This window comes from Pinus tabuliformis, chromosome 2_1 (genome assembly GCF_031772625.1).
Source record: "Pinus tabuliformis cultivar Carrire ecotype Pingquan chromosome 2_1, CPIR1, whole genome shotgun sequence".
Classification (NCBI taxonomy): Eukaryota; Viridiplantae; Streptophyta; class Pinopsida; order Pinales; family Pinaceae; genus Pinus; species Pinus tabuliformis.
Window position 1 is genome coordinate 165308791 of NC_142299.1, and position 22137 is coordinate 165330927.

The 22137-nt window shown below is 39.8% G+C and overlaps 1 pseudogene; it reads left to right on the top strand.

Moving 5' to 3' along the window:
* Positions 1 to 22137, top strand: part of LOC149199243 (conserved oligomeric Golgi complex subunit 2-like) — a 69607-nt pseudogene that overhangs the window by 25403 nt on the left and 22067 nt on the right.

Consider the following 22137-nt stretch of genomic DNA (forward strand, 5'->3'; position numbering starts at 1 on the left):
GAGGGGTGAAATGACTGAGGGGATGTTAAATAAACCAAGTTGTAAACCATTGTCCTTTCTTTGTTTACTTCTTATGCACATTTGAAAGATGTATTTAAACATGACATAAGTGCTTTTGTGTAATCACTTGATATTTCTGCAACCTTTCTTCTACTTACCCATTTACTCGCCCTACCATTTTTTCTTCATTTTATTTGGGTGCATTTAAGCTAGCAAACCCTTATCAATTCTTTTTCTTTTACAAAGTAGACTATCTAATTCAAACCTTATATCATCCAAGGGCTCAGATTAAACTGATGAGCTCCTTTTATTTTCTCTACCTATCTAATGATCTGCCAAGATTAAACTGTTTGGTCATATTTTATTCTCTAACAATAAACATAAAATTCAAAGCGTGGTATAATCAAGATTAAGCAGTTTGATTACCATGGATTGTGGCATGAATAACAAGTTGCACACAATCATTATTATGCATAAAATTAAATAGTAGTGGCATTTTGACTTGCACACTTTCATGGTCTCTTTTGTTTTTGGGGTTCATATATTTTCATTTTTTGACCTTTTCTTATTCTTTTTGTCCTTTGATTATTCTTTTAAGACATACCCTCTTTACAATTTTTAATTTTTTAATATGGAAAACATTTGCAGAAAGCAAAGGTATGTACAATATTACAAGGCTTAACCTTAATCATTCAAAATTATGACTCCTATTGGTATAGGAACTTAACAACTGGCACTAGTCAATTGGTAGTGACATATTTATACTTTGTGCAAGTACATTAGTAATATTGTTTTCGTCTATTCTCGACAAATTTTATCTCTCTCTCTCTCTATATATATATATTAAGTTTAAAGATTTTCTTCCATGGTGTTGTTGTACCCTCTACAATCATGTTTCAAAGCTTTATCATTTGGTTAGACTACTCTGGTATTTTCTAGTTTTCATTCTTATTTTATCCAATGAGATTTTTACCATTCACCATCTCATTATTCCTTTTTAATTCATTTATCTTCCAGGCTTGGAAGTTTATAATAGATTCACAATAATAAGTTTAATCCTACAAAATTTCTATGACCATTTTCCTTCAACTGGTACTCAAGATGGGATTATTTAAGAGTTATGCACTAGTCCATTTGATTATTGCAGTTCCAAACTGATAATTTCTTCATTGATTTTTCACTATTAGTATCTTCCTACTTGTTTAGTTTTCCTAGACACCAGTTTTACAATCCTTTTTTTTTCAGCATATTCAACACATACTTGTTAACTCTTCCACATTCATTAATCAACCCATTTCCATGGTTATTATATTTCCCCATACTTCTTGAGGAAAGTACTTCTCTTTTGTCAAATAGATTTGAATTCCAACCCCTATGTATAGGGCTAGTTTTCATTAGAAGTCCAACCAGTTTTCCCTCTTTACCTTGTTATCTCACTACTTATTATTTGCTCACTGCTTACCAAATTTTATTTTATTTTGTATCCCATCTATCGGGTATTCTCATTTTGAAATGATATTCTTACTGGTTATAAAATTGTCTCCACAGCCTTTAGGAAACTAAATTTCCTTAAAAGTTGGGTGCATCTAACCATGTGTGTGTCTGCTATGGTTTAAGAACTAGATTGTCTTTTGTTTTTTTTTTCAGCCATCTCCCATGATAGCTGGTATAAATAGTCTTTATTACTCCTATCCTAATAGTGCCCAATAAGCCCAAAATTTGAGCCTAAGCTCTAATACCACTTGTCATGCACCTTCATTCTTTAAAAAAAAAAATCCTTGCTCCATTGTGATGAAGATATTCATTCTATGTCTATTATTCTAATGTACATATATGTATATCCATGCATCCACCCTCTTATACACCGAACCCTTAGATCTCATACATGAAGTAGGTCGGTCTCATAGTATATATATATATATAATCATCACCCTTATTTAACTTCTTATTTACATATGGTTAAGGTAGAATATATAATGTCCATTTAATATTGACAAAACTTAAGGGAAAATAGGGTATGCATACTTTTCATAGGTTCTTTGGGTTCTGATAAGTTATGTGAGGTTCACACCTAACATCATATTCAGTATCACCATCTAATAGTCAGTGGGGTTATTGTATTTCTTAAGAGAGCGTGTTAATAAAGGTTATCTACATGTTATTCTAATCTCCATGATTTTCACCTAAGTATAATGAGTAAAGGTGTTCGCTATCATACCGCAGATCTTAATGATTTTCATTAAAGTATTTACTATGATGCTCTTCACATATGCTATCTCATTACTAGCATGCATCTGTCATTCTTGGGAATTCTCTCCAGCAATGGAAATTCTCCATGTCGGTGATCCTCACATGGAGACCACTCCCTTCACCTGCCTTATTTTTCCCTTAGGAAACTCATCTAGCAACGAGAATCTTCCATATATTGGTTCCTCTCATGAAGGCCACATGATGACTCTGGTATTCTAACCCTACTCTCCTCTAAACCCTAATTCTGGGTTATTGTGTCATTTGTTGCACGGATTCTCTCCGACGGGATCAACGCAGAGTTCTCGGTATTGATTCGGCATATGGAATTTTTATGTTTATGTTAACGTAGGGCATGACTTCCCCCTGTCTTTGTGCTCATCTCTATTCATATCCCCGAGATCGTTCTAGTACCACAGTTGAATACTGTGTTTACCACTCTGGCTTCTTCCATCCCTATAATAGTTAGCCTAATCTATCTGTGCTACAGTTCAACTGAGGGAGACTAGAGTAATCCCCTTAACAGTGGGATTTGCTTGTTCTCAAAATGTTCCATTTCTCAAGTGATAGCTCTCACCTTAATTTTATTTACTTGATTTTCACAGTTCATTTGTTATTTATGCCCTCTGGGTTAGATTGATTAATTCCTTCATGTTTACTTCCTTTCCAGTACAATTTTTTTGTTCGAGAGAATGGATATTCCACCCATTTAATAGCAAATCATTCGCAAGGAGGGAAGGGTTGGCATACCAGGTAATTTCTTTGTCATTTCGCCTTTATCCCTAAGATCTCTTTAACTCAATGATACCAGTTTTTTTGTTTTCCTTTTTCTTTTATTGATCCTTGATGCCCCTATTTCACAAACTTTTGTAGAGAGGTGGTTTATGCCGCCAGTTACAGGCGTAGAATGAGTTCAAGGTTTCGTCCCCTACCCTAGTTAAGGAATTAAGTGAGTTATCATTCATGTCACGCGGAAAGAGTCGTTAGTGCGGACACAACCGACCTTCCTAGAAAGCCTAAGACTTTCTAATGACAAACAAGACAAATAAGAGCAATCCTTCCCTAAATATGCTTTTACAATATGAGAAATCAAGTGTTTAGATCCTACCTGTAATCCAACGTTGTTGTAGTAGTCCAGCTTCGTTAATCCGGATGAGCTCCTCCTTCCCTTCGAAACCTGCATTCACTAACAATCAAACGATTAAATAGCACCTGAATATCACATAAAATAAAACATATTTAACATATAGACCAAGGAGTATATGAAACAACTCATAAATAAAAAAATGTTGAGAAGAATGGACTAATTTGTATTAAAATGTAACAAAAGGAACCATTACAACCTGAGCCTTGGTGTTGTGCAAGCTCCTCCCAGGGTCCACAAGATTTCTCCCTTACTCTGATCAGCTCACCCACCTCCCAATGGAAACAAGTAAAGATGGTAATCTCTCCTCACAAGTTTCTACAAGGAAGTCCTAATTCCAGCAGCATCTACCCTTAGGAATTTTCAGCTTTCAACCTCTCCTCCCTTTGGCCCAATGCTTGTATTTATAGTGCTCTAGAGGAAGTTATTCAGGTCCACCATCAATGGGATAAGCCCCTCTTTGGATGGGATAGCTCCCCTATTGATGGGATAAGTTCCTCTTAGGTAGGGATACATGAACCATCTGGAGGCGCTTCATACACGTCAAACAAACTTCTAGAAGACTCTAGAAATGACCACAAGTAACTTTTTTGGAGTGAAACTTGTGCCTTTTGACCTTTACAGGAGTACGCACCCACACCTTTACATACAGAGCGTACAAGTACGCAGGTATTATGAACTTGGGTTGCGTACCCGCAGGTAAGGCTAAGAGAAACTGCGTACCAGAGATAATTGACTTTAAATGACTTTTCTCTCTTTCTTGGAGTTTGACATGTAGAGCAAAGGCATGAGACTTGCCAAGGAGGATAGTATGACGGTGGATGGAGCCATACTAACTGTAAATAGTCATGGTGACATTTTTTAGTGTAACAGATTGCCCCCTAAAGTGTGAAGCCTGTAGTAGATTAGGGTTTTTATGATCTAGGAAGGGTGAAGTACTTTATCATTTCAAGGAGTATCTTGCGGAGGACCCGGTCAGAACCTGCAAATATTCAACACAAAATACATATATAAGATGATATCATCGCTGAGGTAGGCATTCCCATACTCAGATTGAGAACTTTAACTAACAATCTAACTACTGCTCTGATACAAGAATGATTTTGCAGTACATCACAATCATAGACTTTTGTAGACATAGTATGGACGCAGCCATATGTTTATGATAAGTCTACTAGATAATGAATACAAAACTCCTCGCAACCTGGATGGTGGAAACTAGATCCAGGGTCTTCATTTCTACTTCCCGAATTGGTACGATTCTATCCATGCGAATAAATGAGTTGATGTCGAGCATGGTAGAAACCACTTGATTACCAGTCAATGATGTAAACCGTTAACAAGTGTGAGAGAAACCACCAGTAATGTCAATGGTTCTCAAAGTACCCAGTACAATCCATGAAATGTGAATGAATGGGTTGATGTCGAACACGTCACGGAATCCTCTGATCGACAGTCAATGATGTAAACTGTCGTCAAAGGCGAGAAACCTGCCATTGATGCATGCAGACTTCAAGGTACTGACGATTTCTAAGTCATCTTTCTAGATAATGTGTTGATGTCGATAGAAAGCGACCCATCGCAGGCAAGCCCACAACACGAAATCATTGTTCAAGTTGAAGAAATGTTGTTGTAAGGACTGACTCAGGGATGGTCAAATGGATGACAAGTATTTTGCATATGAATGGTTTATTTGCAGAGACCTCTTGAACACATAACGACATGACAGATGGCTTGGTGACGATTTACCCAAAGCTAATACCCGGAAATGGTTGAAGATTTTCAAAGTGGTTTGATCAACTTTAAGGCAAAGGATTTCCCAACCCAGGTGAATGAAAAGTGTCGTGTTCAAGAGCAGTGATAAGGTTCTTCTGTAACAAAGGATAACAAATCGGTTCATTCTTCTCTCTTTTCCCCCACCATTTCTGGCAAGTACCTCTTTATTTTTTACAAGCTTGAGGAGGATAACATATGCTTGATTATAAGCTCATCCTTCAGATGAGTCCAACTTAGTTTAGATTCGGACCCTAAGAAGGAGTGGTCCGTTCCTGTTTGTAATCGAACAGGTCCTTTACTGTGAAATTTTAACGAGTCCAGTATAGGAGAAACTCGGCATTTTTCAATTTTAGAGAGTCTGAAAAAACTAAAGAAGACTCCAGGTTGAACTTTTTCGTAAAGTTGTGTCTCCCAAGCCCGAAAAAGTATAAAATAATACCCGAGAGAACCGCTTAGTCTTGCGACCAAGGAGTAATTTCATGATTAGTGTCTCTGACCTGAAAAGTAAAAAGCGATCAAGGGCACGTCGTTTTATTTCCGTATCGAGTTTGAAACGACAAAAACCCGGCAATCTTTTCCTGTTTTTACGGTCAGAAAAGAGCTATAAGGGGACCGTCTTTTAATTCCGTTTTAACGAGTGTAAAAGAAACGCTCGGCAATCTTTTCATTTTTTAGGAGTCAGAAAAGGGCTTAAAAGATGACTCTGATGTCTTGGTTCGTGAAAAATGATGATTTTACCCTAAAGTCCTTTTGTCCTGCACAAAAACAACACATTACTCATACATGTTTAAGATGGGCAAAAATACATTGAAAAATATCTTTCCATGGTGAAAAATAAACAAACTTAACATTCATTCATCCAAAAAACCTATAAAAAGACTTTTTACCATGTCATTTTTACCATTTTACTGTTGAGGTCGAGAAAAGGGCTTTTGACAAGAAACTTCCCGTGGACTTTGCGGAGAATCCGACCGTCAGAATCGAGTGTCGTCTCTTTCAGGTATTTCACAACATCCTCCTCTTCAATTTCATCCGTTTAGAATTTCATTTCAAGTTTTAGTTTGATTTTTTGGAGGGTTTAGGGTTTTAGAGTCCGTTTCTCGGGGGACGCAGGTGCCCCATGGGCGACCTGCGTACCCCGACTTTTTCGTATATGGGAAAAAGGTCGGGGTACGCAGCCCACCTTCAGAACAGCTGCGTACCGCCGCTCTGTTTTCTGAACGCGGGGTGCGTACCCCGTGAAACGCAGATTTTCAAACCCCAAACCCCAAATTTAACCAACCAAATTTTGTTTAAGGAATTCTAATCATTGTTTTTTGGTGTGTAGATCACTCACCATGCTAGATTGGCGTGAAGGAGAACACGAAGACGTTGATTTGGCCGCAATACGTCGTCAACCTTCTATTGATGCGTTAAAGGCATGCGGTCTCTACAAGTACTGGGCCATACCTGGCATGAGGGCCCAGGTGCCATTCTTAGAGTGGCTGGTTGAAAGGTGGAATATTCAGGATCAATGTTTTTACATCGGAGAAAACCAGCTCGAGATAGAGTCCTCCGACATATACTTTCTCACTCGGTTGCCTAACAGGGGCGAGCAACTCTCTCTATTCGGGACTAGGCCGGGTGGCCAATCCCTTGCTAGTCTCCGGCTAGAGTGGTGCAACAATCAAAACCAGGAGAAGGGGATAGAAATCAAATACATATCCTGACCTGAACTTATGGTAATTGCCTTTACAGTTACCAGACTTTGCGGCGCTGCCGCTTTGCACACAGCCACTGGTTCCCAAATGCGGATGGCTATAGATTGCTTCCAAGGCACCGTTTTCAACTGGTGCGATGCTGTGTTGGCCAATATGAAGGGCCAGCTAACCAGGGAAAAGAACGGACAACTGAAGACCTTCGGATATGGGCCTTTAGTTGTGAGCTTTGCCCTAGAGAGAGTTCCAATGTTGATCCCCCAGCATCTTACAGTTCCAGTTGGGGCTCCTCGGGAGCCTAAGTTGACGAGATGGGTTGCGGTAATGGCCCGGCATCCTGATGAGGGAGCAACAGTTGTTCGATTTCCTGATGGTTACTTTCACAGGATGGAGGGCCAGGTCTTTGCGATTCAGGATTTTCCTTATGGCGGAATGGATTTTCGCAATGATCCGGACATGGTTCTTCCACAGGGAGAACAATGGGACGACGGAGGTACTTCATTTTTCACAAGTTTTTTAAATTATCTATTTTTTTTTTTTTTATATCGTCTCAAAACTGACAGCACAAATTTTCAAAATGCAGATGTAGGTCCACGGCCTCCGGCCAATCTCCGGGTTTTTGAGAGAAGAGTACCAGCTGTACCAGCACCGGCCCCACAGGATGCGGCCGCAGAGACCTTAGCCGAGCTGGAACAGGATCTAGAGCGTCTGACGGCGGGTATACCAGAGACCACTATAGATGACATTCCTATCCGACTTCAGCGCTACGTGGTCACAGTCCCAGGACCTTTCAGGAGGTTCCTATGTAGGGTGGCGCAGGCAGTGGTCTCATATAGAGAGCACCACCAGTGATTGGCTAGTCACTTTTGTAGACACATATGACATTTTTGTTTTTTTGTACTTATCATTTTTGCCGATCATAAGGTGTTTTTCAACCTATGATCGAAGACGATGTATATTTTTGACACACTCCTATCTATATATATATCATTATTACCGGCTTATTTTGTTAAACATGTGTGATGAAATGTTTATAAATTTACATTTATGATTGTTACAAATGTCTATTTAACATTCGAGACGCCATTGCATCTGCTAATGTATTTAAAGACCTTGGAATATGCTGATATTCAATGTAATCAAATTCACGTTCCAAGAGACACACCCTCAAAAACAATCTTAATAACACTGGATTTCTAATGGCGTAGACTCTATTAAGCTGTAATACAATGAGTTCAGAATCTAACCTCACTATCAAACTCCGAATCCCAAATGAAATAGATTCAGATAATAATTCAATCACTGCACTGTATTCTGCAATGTTGTTTGTTGTTTGACCGAGGCTCACCCCATGCATAGAAAATAACTCGTCAGAGGGCGAATAGATAACCCAAGCTGCGGAAGAGATATTCTGTGTACTACGACAAGCACCATCAGCAAATCCAATGTACGTTTGGAGAGGTGTTGAAATCTGCAATATCAAGAGTAAAACCAAGATAAGCCAGAATAACGACAAAAACACTCTCTAAACTAAGCACACAGTCTAAACTAAGCAAAAATACCAGCTAGGAAGAAAATTAACTTAACTAGAACTAACTAAATCTCCATACCCACCATTTAAGCATAATACCTCTTTAGGTAAAGTCCATTTCTGGGCTTACCCAAAGAGTCCCCATCAAAATCTACCAGCTCATAGGCCCCTTTTGCTAGCTTTCGCTTGACAATGTAGGGTCCATGCCACATGGGAACGAATTTTCCAGCACCTAATTTATCGTTAGCTTGATCATTTAATAGCACTAGGTCTCCTTCCGAAAAATTACGAGGAGTCACGTTACGATCATACTGAGCTTTCATCCTTTTTGCGTGAGTCTCGATTGCCAAAGCAGCATCTCGTCGAGTCTCATCTAATTTAGCTAAGTATAACAGACGCTTCTCCTCTTTGGAAGTAGCTGGGAGTAATTCGATAGCCATTTGAAGTGATGGGATTTCACATTCAATGGGTAACACTGCTTCCAAACCATAAACTAGTTGGAAAGGAGTGAACCCTGTTGATGTTTTTACTGAGGTTCGATACGCCCAAAGTGCTGAAAATAACATGTTGTGCCAATTCGACCGATGAATACCGATGATTCATTGGATCATGATAACTAGAACTTTGTTGATGGATTCAACCAAACCGTTTGCTTGAGGATAATAAGGAGTAGAACTATCATGGCGTAAACCAAGCTGGCTTATAAGTTTTGTCATCATAATGTTCCAAAAATGGCGCCCATGGTCAGTGATTATCGCTTGTGGGACACCAAACCTAGCAATAATATGATTGAATATGAAAATCGTTGTTGTCTTGCCGCTTGCCTCGAATATAGGCATCGCCTCGGCCCACTTAGTAAAATAATCAACCGCAAGGATGATATACGCATGCCCCCCGGCCGAGTGAGGGTTACATGTAATAAAATCGATACCCCATTTAGCAAAAGGACCAACGGCAATTATAGGGTGGAGAGGAGCAGGTGGTGCGCGCATCTTGCGATCAAACACTTGACAGTTGTGGAATTTTCGGACCGCAATGATACAATCTTTAAACATGGACAGCCAAAAATAGCCAGCACGCAACACCTTCTGAGCTGTGGCATACCCAGACATATGACCGCCACACGCTCCAGAATGACAGTCATTCAAAACCCTTTCTGCCTCTTCATGATTTAAGCAACGACGAAAAACCAAGTCTGCCCCACGACGATAAAGAGTATCTCCAATAATTATGTATTGTTGGGACTGGAATCGAATTTTCCAGCGTTCCGACTTTGAAGCTTCGGGCCGAAAGGATTGGGTTTGGAGATATACGATTATATCCCCATACCAAGGATCTAAAATGCTGATAAGAAACAGAGATTCGTCCGCAATGGGTTCCTCTGCCACAGTTTCCGTGTCAGCACGCGGGAAGTCACACATCAATTCCGCAAAGACTAAGGATTTCTTACACTTGGACTTCTCGAACTCCTGCAGGATAACAATCCATTTGGAGTACTTGCCCCCTAGCAATTGTTTTGTCAAAATATAAATCATAGGGTTGAAATCCGAAATCACTGTAGTTTTACGGAGAAGAATGTAATGACGAAATCGCTGGACAGCCTGAACAGCTGCCAGGGCCAATTTCTCCACATGCGAATATTTTAGCTCAGTGGGATTTAATGTCCTACTAAGATAATATATCACATGTTCCATTCCGAATTCATCTTCCTGAACTAATACCATTCCAATGGTGGAGTGGGAGGTGGCGAGATACAAAAAGTAGTCCTGGTTGTAGTTGGGAGGATGCAGCAACGGTGCATGGGTCAACGTGTGCTTAAGCGCATCAAAAGATTTCTGAGCTATCTCATCCCAAGAAAATTGAGCGTTTTGTTTCAACAACCGGGTGAAACCCTTTGTAACCTCGGCGTAATAAGGAATGAATCGACGTAAAAAGTTTGCTTTCCCCTGCAAACTTTGGAGTTGGCGCAAACTCGAAGGAGGAGGCAATTTGATGATAGCTTCGACCTTCGAGGGATCGATGCGGATACCGGCTTTTGAAATGACAAATCCTAGCAATCGTCCCACTTCTATGCAGAAGACACATTTGTGTGGGTTCAACCGAATTCGATAATGCCGACACCTCATAAAAATAGCGCGTAAGTGGACAAGGTGATCAGCTCGATGTAAAGAATGAGCAGGCAAATCATCGAGATACGGTTGCACAATGTGCTTGATGTCGTGAAACGCGTAATACATTGCCCGTTGGAAAGTGGCTCCGGCATTCTTAAGTCCAAAAGGTAATTTGCAGTAAGAAAATGTCCCCCAAGGACAAATGAAAGCCATTTTTGGTTGATCGGCAGGTAGAATATTGATTTGGTTGTAACCGGAAAAACCGTCCATAAAGGAAAATAGTTCACTGTCGGCACAATCATCAATTATTTGATCGATATAGGGCGTAGGATAGTTGTCTTTTGGACAAGCACGATTTATATCCCTATAGTCGATACATATTCTTATTGTTCCTTGTGTCTTGTTAACCAGAACAATATTCGATACCCAATCCGTTAACGGGATCGGATAAATGAAACCTGCTTTCAACAGCTTCTCGACTTCTGCTTTAATCGCAGCCGCTTTCCTAGGGTGTATCTGACGCAGACGTTGTCGAACGGGTTTAGTGTCCGGGTAGGTCTTGATTACATGAACAACAATGGAGGGATCAATTCCTGGCATTTCCTCATAGGACCAGGCAAACACGTTGCGGAATTCTTGAAATAGGACCTTGTATGTTTGAATTTCGTTATTTGTACACGAGGCACCTATATGAATGTTTTCAATAACTCTGGTTTTGACTGAAATGTCAATGGCAATAGTTTGGGAAATGTTTCCCAAATTCAACTCTGAATCATGATTTTTCGTGGGATTCTGAGCGTCCCTGACATAGTCAGCTGTAAAAATTGATGAAAAATCATTTTCAAAGTCATCACCCTCAGGTAAAAACGAAGATCTATGATGAAGATCTTCCCATGGTAGATTGTCTACACTTAGGATTTCGCGAAGTTGTTCGTCAAATGACACGACTTCAGGAAACGTTATCCGTTCTGAGGTTGATGTGAAAAGTGATTCTTCACGGACCACATTCATTTGGTCGAATTGGGTTGAACTGGAGTCGGAAAAATACTGCACGGCCTCATAAGCAATTTCATATGGACTCAAAGGCATTGCATTACCGAATGAGTCTATCTCAGATTCAGATGGGACAATCCAAGGATCATCGTAAATAATAGTGTCTGAAGTAATCATATGAATGGATGCGAATGAAGGGTCTGCATTGATCGCAGGAAAAGGAAAAGTTCCCAGTAAACCGGAATCTTTAACCAATCCTACACCAACATCCTTGTAAGGGATAGTCGTTTTACCGACATGCTGGATACTCTCTGAAGAGGCTAGGTCAGATGAAAAGTAAGCCAAATGGTCTATCGTCACGATCTTACCATTATATGGAAACTTTATAACTCTAAAGACCGATGACACGACCACTGTCATAGCATAAGACCAACTGCGACCCAAAAGAAGGTTGTAGTCTAGAGGGGCATCAACCACCTCCACATCCAGACTAACGGTTTTTCCTTCAACCCCTATAGGCAAATCCTATAGAATGCCAAACGGATGGAACCCACGGCCATCAAAGGCCTTAAGAATCGTCGGGGATTGGTTCAGTGAAGGAGAACCAAGTGATTTCCAACACTGAATCGACATAATACACGTAGAAGCTCCTTCATCAATTACAGTCCGATTAATGGGCCTGTTTTTTACTATCACTGGAATCTGGAAAGACATTTGATGAGGGAGATGCGGTGTACTATTTTCTAGATCAAAGATTATCAGGTTCGGGTCCTGAATATCAACAGCTCCTATAGCCGACAAGAGTAATTTTCATTGTGCTGGGCATGATTGCAGCACTTCCAAAGCCGACATTGCTGAGGGTGAAACAGCTAAATCCTCAACAATGTTATAATTCTGAGCTGCTCTCGCATGTGGATTGAAAGCAGACTTTCGAAGTATACCCTTGGCGGGTGGTTTAATTACCAAGTCCGGGTTAGGTTTCTCGATCTGTAGTGGATCGGAACCAGGAGCTGAGGTTGATGGATGAGAATGAGAAGATTCTGCTTCTTTGCCATCAACAGGATTCTTACTACCATAATCTTGCGATCGAGTCGCAATCCGTACATGAGACATCATCAATATGGGTTCTTCACTGGCACTCGAGGAAGAGCCTATCATTTTACTCTCCTGCTTTGGAAATGGATCTTTCAAAACAGCAGGAGTTGGGGAACCTTTAACGATTTTCACAACCTCTGCCTGATGAGGGCAATCTCTTGTGAAATGATCTTCTTCACAAATTAAACAAGGATAGCGAGGTTTGCGCTTTTCGTCGTTAGATTCCGACTTCTCTTTTTTCTCCTTTGGAGCCTTGTCTGCTTTATCCTTCTTCTTGCCTTTCTTCTTACCACCGTTTTTTGATTTAGCCGTAGATGACTCTACAGCGTGAATGTCGGCGGTAATTTCAGGAGAAGACTCTCTTGTCGGGGAGTCTGGTAAGGTTATTATTGGAGAAGAATTATTTGAGGATTTCTTCTTACTTTTCGTATTCACCGTACCAATCATGCCATCGGCAGCATGAGACCCCGAAGGAGCAGCAGCAATTTGATTCGACTTAGGAAGATCTGGGATCTTCTCGTGCAACGTACCCGACTGAGTGTAAACTAAGTCAAGGTACTAGGCTTGAGCAATGACTTGCTCCTTAGTAACTACTCCGGCCTTAGCTACATGTTCAGTAATCTTCGGTAATAATGACTTTACAAACCATTCAGCTAAGATTTGGTCCGGGATAAAAACTTTCACTAAACGTCTTCGACGTCTCCATTCATGGATATGATCGAAAATATAAGTGGAGGTCGATTGTTTTAATGAAGTTAATAGCTCCGTGCCGTTATCGTATCTGACCGGCAACTGAAAATGAGTTAGGAACGAGGTGGCTAATTGGCTAAAATTGTAAAAAGAGGCCCGTGGTAACTCAATGTACCACTTGGCCGCGAGACCAATGAGCGTACGCTGGAAAAGACGTAAGCGGATCGAATCATCCGAGATAGAATTGGAAGCACACCAGAGGTGGTAAGTCATCACGTGATTGGACGGATCCTCTCCAGACTTACCTTCGAACTTGGGTATATCGCTGGGCAACTTATTTGGCATTGGCGGCCAGAACGGAAGATATTGAATTGGATCGTTCGTTAGGCGCGTCAAGTCTGGTAAATCCAAAGTTGCGATAAACGGTAACTGCCGGTTAGGATCTCTAAAACTCTGGGTCACAAGACCAGTCCCAGGAGGAGGATATCCAGGATAACTTGGAACAAGAATCGCATCTGGGATATTGTATCCTCCTGGAAAACCAGGATTAACCGGACCGTACTGGGGTTGCTGAGGTTGTTGATAAGTGTACCCAGGATACGGTTGATACTGGTAAACCGGTTTTTGGACAGCAGGACCGAATTGGTACTGTTCGTGGTACTGTTGGTAGGTAAATTGAGGTTGACTTGTTACAACAGTACTTAAACCAGGCTGCCCTACAGGCATCTGGACCGTGGTTTGAATCGTAGATCCGGACAACGGTAAAGATGTCTGAGGAGTGGTTGCAGAGACATTAGAAACCGGAGCTGTTGATACTCCAGAAGTAAGTGCGGTAGATGTTGCGGTAGTTGCAGCAGCCGTTTGAGATGGAGTACTAGGTGAAATTGGCGGCTGAGTAATTACCAAAGTTACAGAAGTTTGAACATTTGACTGGACAGGTTGCGGTTGCTGGGGTGAACCAGAAACTACGGGTTGTCCAGTTTGAGGTACCAACTGTATACTTGGCTGCAACACCTGTTGACCCTGTGATGGATCCCACACTGTCATTCCGGGGTATTGACCCGTAATAGGTTGAGGATACTGAGATCTGTAACCGGATTGAGGATAGGATTGATAACTGAAAGGTACAGTTCCCATACCTTGAACATATGACTGACCTTGAGGTAGTTGATAACCTTGACTCGAGTATTGACCTTGAGGTTGATAACCTTGGGGTAAATACTGATACTGGGGTTGACCTTGACCTTGAGGTTGATACCCTTGAGGTTGATACCCTTGGGGTTGATACCCTTGAGGTAAATATTGATACTGAGGTTGACCTTGGGGTACATATTGAGGCTGGGGTTGACCTTGAGGCATGTATTGCACCATAGGTACATACTGACCTTGAGGCTGCCCCCCAGACACAATTTGTGTACCTTGAGGTTGCCCCCCAGGCGTTAATTGGCCACCTTGAGGTTGAGAAACGGGAACGGAACCTGACATCATGTAAATTTCCCCTACACCCAACGGTTTATTACCATTGTTTCCAGCTAATAACCCATGATCAATGGGTTGAGGAGATGCCCCCGCAAAGGTACCAGAAAGTGACTGATACTTGGTGGGAACAGAAGGACCGCCGTGTAAGAAAGATTCAGGAGATTGAGTGAACACGGACGACTGACCAGACATATTTACAGGAGTATAAATACCTCCAGGTGGAAAATGAGTACGAGGTGGAGTAAAAGCAACCCCTGAGTTGTCTAAATAATTGGTTAACGAAAGGTACCAAGTAGTACGTCTAGGAGGACTGTAAAAGATAGATTCACGCTCTCTCAGATCAATGGTAGGTTGATCTTCAAGAATAGATACACCTAATTCTTCCTCTGGAGAAAGTTCTTCAATAGCTATCAAACCAGTAGGAAGATTTTCGGTGATGACTCTTTCTACCCTAGGTGAATCTGGTACACTAGAAGTTGGAGTAACAGATTCAGATATTTCAAGTTCTTCGCCTATATCACTAGTATATGAAAAACTACCAGCAAGCTCAGAAACTTCAATTGCTTCAGGATTATAACCTATTTCTAGACTTTGGTAATCTTGATGGACTACCAACGAAGACTCTCCTTCTTCTGGTGAACCTACTCTACTGCCACTAGGAGGAGTTACAAGGACCTTTAAACCTTCGTAATGACTTGGGACCTCTTGAGGAGGTTCACCCCGAAGTCTACGGGATTTCCTCAACAATTCGGCCACAGAAACAACCTCAGGAGACTTGCCCCGAAGTCTACGGGACTGTCTCGGTAATTCCGCCACAGTTAAAAACTTTTAACTACTGCACACGCAAACAAAGTAAAATCTCAAAGCAAACCGCCTAAAGTCTTTAAAGAACCAAACAAATTTGAATCACATGCCTAAAGAATCTAGGGCGTCAAACCAAGCACAAACAGTAGCCTTCCAGACCGAAAACGCTAGTTGGAGATGAAACCCAACATCGCCGGATTCAGTACAGAAGTGGCGGGTGGAACAGTTACCCCGGCAACCTGCTTAATGAATAGACCGGCACAAGTTCCTCCACTTTAACCGTCTCGAGTGAAGTGAACCCCCCGGAAAATCCAAGTGAGTCTAGCTGACGTCTGCTCCAGGTACAGTGGGATCTTCCCTCCACCGTCACCTCGGTAGAATCCTAAAGATAATGGTCACTAAGGTTACCAACCGTGACAAATGTACCTGGGGGAACAGTCTACACTCCGACAGCACGCAAGGGCAGAGTATCAAGCTCAATCCCCTTGCCGGCTCCTTGACAATAATTCAAGGTTTACCGACAAGTGACCCCTGGCTCCTCGACAATGGTTAATCCGAGGTTTATCGTTTGTAATACATGCGTGTCTGGCGTCGTTCCCAACGAGGGAGGATTGATCCCCTCACTGGTTCGGACACGAGCTCGTGCTTCTCCTTTAAGAGGAGCTTTCCCAGAGTACAAATGATACAATTGGATTTATTCTATCACAAGATAAGCTACTTGTTTGGTTTTGTTGTCTTGGAGAGTTAATTACTCTCCTACTCCAAGACACTAGCCTGATCTAAATTGGTGTTTCAGAGCCCTAGTAAATAAAAGTTACTAAGTTGATTTTACTTTAAGCGTTAATTTTATGGTTTTTCTTAAAGACAAAAGGTAGTGGAGATGAAACTGGTGGTGTGTAGACTCGACTCACAACCACTACAAAGATGCACCTGAGATGATTTACACTACTTTTCTCTTTCAATGAAACTCCTAACTAAGAGAGTTGGAAAATGCAAATTTTATAGAAGACAACTTTCTTAGTAAAGACAATCAAAGAAACAATTCTCTTTATCTTTTCAAAACACACAACTCATGACCACTAATTACTCTACGAAATTTCATTTTTCTCCCATGAAAAGTCTACAAATGCTACCAAAGCAAACTTTTTCGAAAGAATTTTTGTGTTTTTTCTATATTAATAAAGCATATAAAGACTATTTTATCAAATCGAATTTAACAAAGCGAATACAATCAAATCAAATTCACTCAAAAGAAAATTAAAAGTAAATTTACCTAAAAGTAAAAAATAATGAGGAAAAAAGCCTACAAAGATGATTCCCGGATGTTTTACTCAGTCAAAATGCAACTAAGGATCAGTTCCTGCAGAATCATAAACTAACCAAAAAAATCGAAATCTTTTTGTTCTTTTTCTCAAGAATGGAATTCAAAGCTTTAACAAACAAACTTTTCGAGATTCGCAAAGAGAAGACACAAAGGTAGGTCTCTCACTAGGGTGACTTCTATGACAGGCCCGATTCCTAAGAGGACTGATCAAAACCAAGGAGATCCAAAGTTTGACAACCCCTAACGCCAAAGTCACTACAGGACTAGTTTAAAAATCAAACCCTAAGGCAAAATCTCTATGAATTCCACCAAAACCCTCGACACTAACAGGACAAGTTCAGGTGAAGATCTCTGATAGTAAACTAATGGATCTGGGCAGTAAAAAAAATTGAAAACAAAATCTAAAGAGCAAAAAAGCAAAAAATGGAAATTTTCTCAAAATTGACAGGGGTACGCAGGTCATCTGTTCACACAGGCGCGGGTACGCACTGTGCACAAAGACGCAGTGCGTACAAGTACGCATTGTGTCAAACTCAGAGACTGCGTACTACTGGCAAAGCTAAGAAAAATAAAAAACTAAATTGACTCTAAGCTAACCCACCCAAATACATAGTTAGACAGCCAAAAATCAGAAAACAAGCGATTTTTCTCAGACCAAAATATCAAATCAAAAAGAACTCAAACACATTCATGGATTCCCCAGTGGAGTCGCCATTTTGTCACGTGGAAAGAGTCGTTAGTGCGGACACAACCGACCTTCCTAGAAAGCCTAAGACTTTCTAATGACAAACAAGACAAATAAGAGAAATCCTTCCCTAAATATGCTTTTACAATATGAGAAATCAAGTGTTTAGATCCTACCTGTAATCCAACGCTGTTGTAGTAGTTCAGCTTCGTTGATCCGGATGAGCTCCTCCTTCCCTTCGAAACCTGCATTCACTAACAATCAAACGATTAAATAGCACCTGAATATCACATAAAATAAAACATATTTAACATATAGACCAAGGAGTATATGAAACAACTCATAAATAACAAATTGTTGAGAAGAATGGACTAATTTGTATTAAAAGGTAACAAAAGGAACCATTACAACCTGAGCCTTGGTGTTGTGCAAGCTCCTCCCAGGGTCCACAAGAGTTCTCCCTTACTCTGATCAGCTCACCCACCTCCCAATGGAAACAAGTAAAGATGGTAATCTCTCCTCACAAGTTTCTACAAGGAAGTCCTAATTCCAGCAGCATCTACCCTTAGGAATGTTTAGCTTTCAACCTCTCCTCCCTTTGGCCCAATGCCTATATTTATAGTGCTCTAGAAGAAGTTATTCAGGTCCACCATCAATGGGATAAGCCCCTCTTTGGATGGGATAGCTCCCCTATTGATGGGATAAGTTCCTCTTAGGTAGGGATACATGAACCATCTGGAGGCGCTTCATACACGTCAAACAAACTTCTAGAAGACTCTAGAAATGACCACAAGTAACTTTTTTGGAGTGAAACTTGCGCCTTTTGACCTTTACAGGAGTACGCACCCACACCTTTACATACAGAGCGTACAAGTATGCAGGTATTATGAACTTGGGTTGCATACCCGCAGGTAAGGCTAAGAGAAACTGCGTACCAGAGATAATTGACTTTAAATGACTTTTTTCTCTTTCTTGAAGTTTGACATGAAGAGCAGAGGCATGAGACTTGCCAAGGAGGATAGTATGACAGTGGATGGAGCCATACTAACTGTAAATAGTCATGGTGACATTTTTTAGTGTAACAATTCATTTTGAAGGTCTTTACAGTGTTGATTCCTGAAAACGTAGTTGTTATAATTTTTCATTCCCTTGAAATGAATGGCTGTATAATCTTATTTTATTGACTTTATTTGACTAACATTCCTAGTCGAAGGCATGAGAGGTTGCTCCTTCCTTATTCGTTCCCACTACTACACAAGAAATGTTTTGATTCATCAACCAGGTGGCCATGGTATCGTTTACTACCCACATCTCTCAATGGTTAATTTTAGTTCTTTTTTGTCTCTTCGAGATATTAACCCCCAAGGCCTGGTATTCTTGTCTTTTACCCACATTCCTCCTATATTCTTTTGGGCAATGGTTTGAAATAGCCCCTATCAGTTTATATTCCCCTCTAATTTCCCCGGTTGGTTTTCTTGCTTTCCGTTTTTTTTTTACTTACAAGTGCAGGGGAAACCCAACTCCCCAATTCACTAGGTATATTCTATTTATGTTTGTCGCCTCCTATATTTATATCCTTTTTAAATAAAACCCAGTCTCCATCTAATTCTCATACTTTACTATTTATGCTATACAGGTATTATCGTTGTGCCTCCATTGCTCCTGTTAATTGAGCTCCAGCTTAAATTCGGCATTGATTGACAATGTTTCCCTTCTTTCCAGGTAGGTATTGCAGGAACCTCCCTACAAGGGTTATTCTCGATTATATTCTCGGTGACACTAAGTGTCGGGGTTTCAAATTTGAACTGATTGATGTACTAGAAGAGGATCTTTGTTATAATTTACCACTCATTTTTTCCTGTGTGTGATATTCGGTGTGAAGACACAAAAATAATGTATTTTATTTTCTATGACTCAAAGCCTTGATTTGAATAGGGTGTGCAGCCTTGCTTGGCAAACTGGTTGTGGATTTGGATATTTCTGTTAGAAATTCATATTAATCTTGTCTGTAACGTAGTCCTCCTAGCGACATATTGTAACATTATTTATTTGTTGTCTATCTCTCTGGGTTGTTCTACACTTTAGTGCACATTCATGTTTCATTGTGTTGGTCTATCCATGGAAAAGAATTTGTTATATTTCTTGGCATGTAAAATGATTTTTTTGGCTCATTTCTAGTTCGTCATCCTATTTCTTCCTATCAGTTATGGCATGATTACACTGGTATTCGTGGTTCAGTTGTCCCAGAATATTATTAAATATGACTCGTGTTTTTAATTTTGTGCTTACTATAAGTATTCCTAACACGTGTGCCTAGTGTAGATAATAAAACATGATTATCTTTATGAACATTCTCTTAATTTGTCCTTCTCAGAAAAGGATGTATAAAATCCAAAAAATTAAATTGTAGGGACTGTATGATTTCTACAGTCCATTGTATATCATATGTAATTATAGTTTGTATTATATTTTGATCCTTATGACTTATAGAAGAGCATATTGTTACATATAAATTTTATGTTAATTGGGTCTCTACTAATTGCATATGACTCCTTTCTGGCATAGGAGTCTCTAAGAGTACTGCTTACAGCTAATGGTTTAATTTCCATACTAATCTCAGCTAGTATGTCTATGAATTTTTGTTGGTTTAATCTTAAATTCGTGTGGAAAAGATCTTGTTACTTCTGGTGTGGTTGATTTGGATGTAACAATTTTCCTATCTGTTTCCAGTGATCACATAGAGTAGTGTTATTAGTCTACTCGACATTCTTTCTTTTGTTGTCACTAATATCGCCAGGGTCTCTACTGTGTAATCCCTCTACTCATGTGTCCATATCAAGTTTATTTCCTAAGACTTGGGAATTGACTTTAAGTTCCAGTGTTTCCCTCATCAGTTAATCATAGCCTATCTCGTGATTGAGTGGAGACTTACATAGGACGACCCCTCTGCTTATGTTATCTACCTTTACCATACTACAAAGATCTTGACTATGAAATTTCCACCATAATTAGTGTATCTATTCCACATCGTCTGTAATAATTAATTATTGTGCCTTACCCCAACCAAAGAGTTGTGGTGTACTTTTCCCCTTCTCGAAAAGAGGTTTTTGCCTCCCTTCCTGAGATCAGTAGAACTAATAAGTCTCTTATCACAATATAGTAATTATACAGAAAATCAAGTGAATATTGATAATAATGTAAATAATCAATAGTTTCACCACATAATACCCATGCAAACATATCTCTACAACAACTATTAAATCGAATCATGAAGAAAATAAATCAATCTACATATCTATCATGTATTTAAATTCCCATACAAGAATTCACTTATCTATTTCACATCTACAGTTAGATTCCAAACTTCATATTGTGCTTAGTATTTACAACATAAATTCACAACATACCAAATTATCTTTCAATTTTTCCAGAAGTATTAATAAAATAACTAAGAAATGATAGAGATGGAATCCTAATTGAATCCTGGCTGGAAAATTCACTTGGGAAAGCACTTCTCCTCCCAATCTTGAACCAAATTCCTCTGGTTCACCCTTGTGTTAAGATGTTCTTGCATGGGTATCAATCACCCCCTTGTTGATCCCTTCAACATGTATTTAATACCTTTCTTTCATGATAAAATTTATGTTAGCGTTGTCCTGCTTTTGTGGACTTCTTATGCAGTTGCCTAGGCTTTTCCATAAAAGCTCGTCTTTCTCTCCCACGGTGCTTTTAGCTTTTTCTAAGCTTAGCATCTTTCTCCAGCTAAGCAAATTAATGGATCTTTCTCTCCCATCCATTAATCTTATCTAGAATTATTATCATGAAATAATTATCCAATCTCATTTATCTATGAGATTGTATTTTTTTTTTTGGGCAAGAATCTCACATCTAGGTGTTTCATTCCCAAATATTTTCGGCCCCTACTGCTTGTCTTTTTCTTTAAATTATTTATTTACATAACATATCCATGTCTTGAATAATTCATTACATCCAAGGAGGGATATTACACCTACATATATCCTAGATTTATAATTAAATGTAGAGACACTTTCATTACCTTTCTAAGTAATTACAAAGGAAATTCAAAGGCCCATCAATTTTGGTGTCATTGTTAGGGAGTTAGCAAAGGTACACTACATTCTTGCATAGGTTTGTAGGAGTAAATATTAAAAAGTGGGGTCATAAAAAATAATAAAGTGAGACTTGTAAGATGCATTAAGATGCAACCATTTCTTAGTAGGGTGACTTGATCTAGGGCTCTATTCAAATCTAGTCCAAGACATAGCAGAATCTCCCTCTCCTATGAAATCAATCAATTTTTAAAACCTTTTGCACACCATGGAAAAGGAATAAGCAAGAATTGTCAAAGAATATTCTAAAATATTTAAATTCCTATATACGTGGATTTTACCTTGTTACACTAAAATTTGTCACCATGACTATTTGCAGTTAGTATGGCTCCATCAACTGTCATACTATCCTCCTTGGCAAGTCTCATACCTCTGCTCTCCATGTCAAACTCCAAGAAAGAGAGAAAGTCTTTAAAAATCTATATATCTCT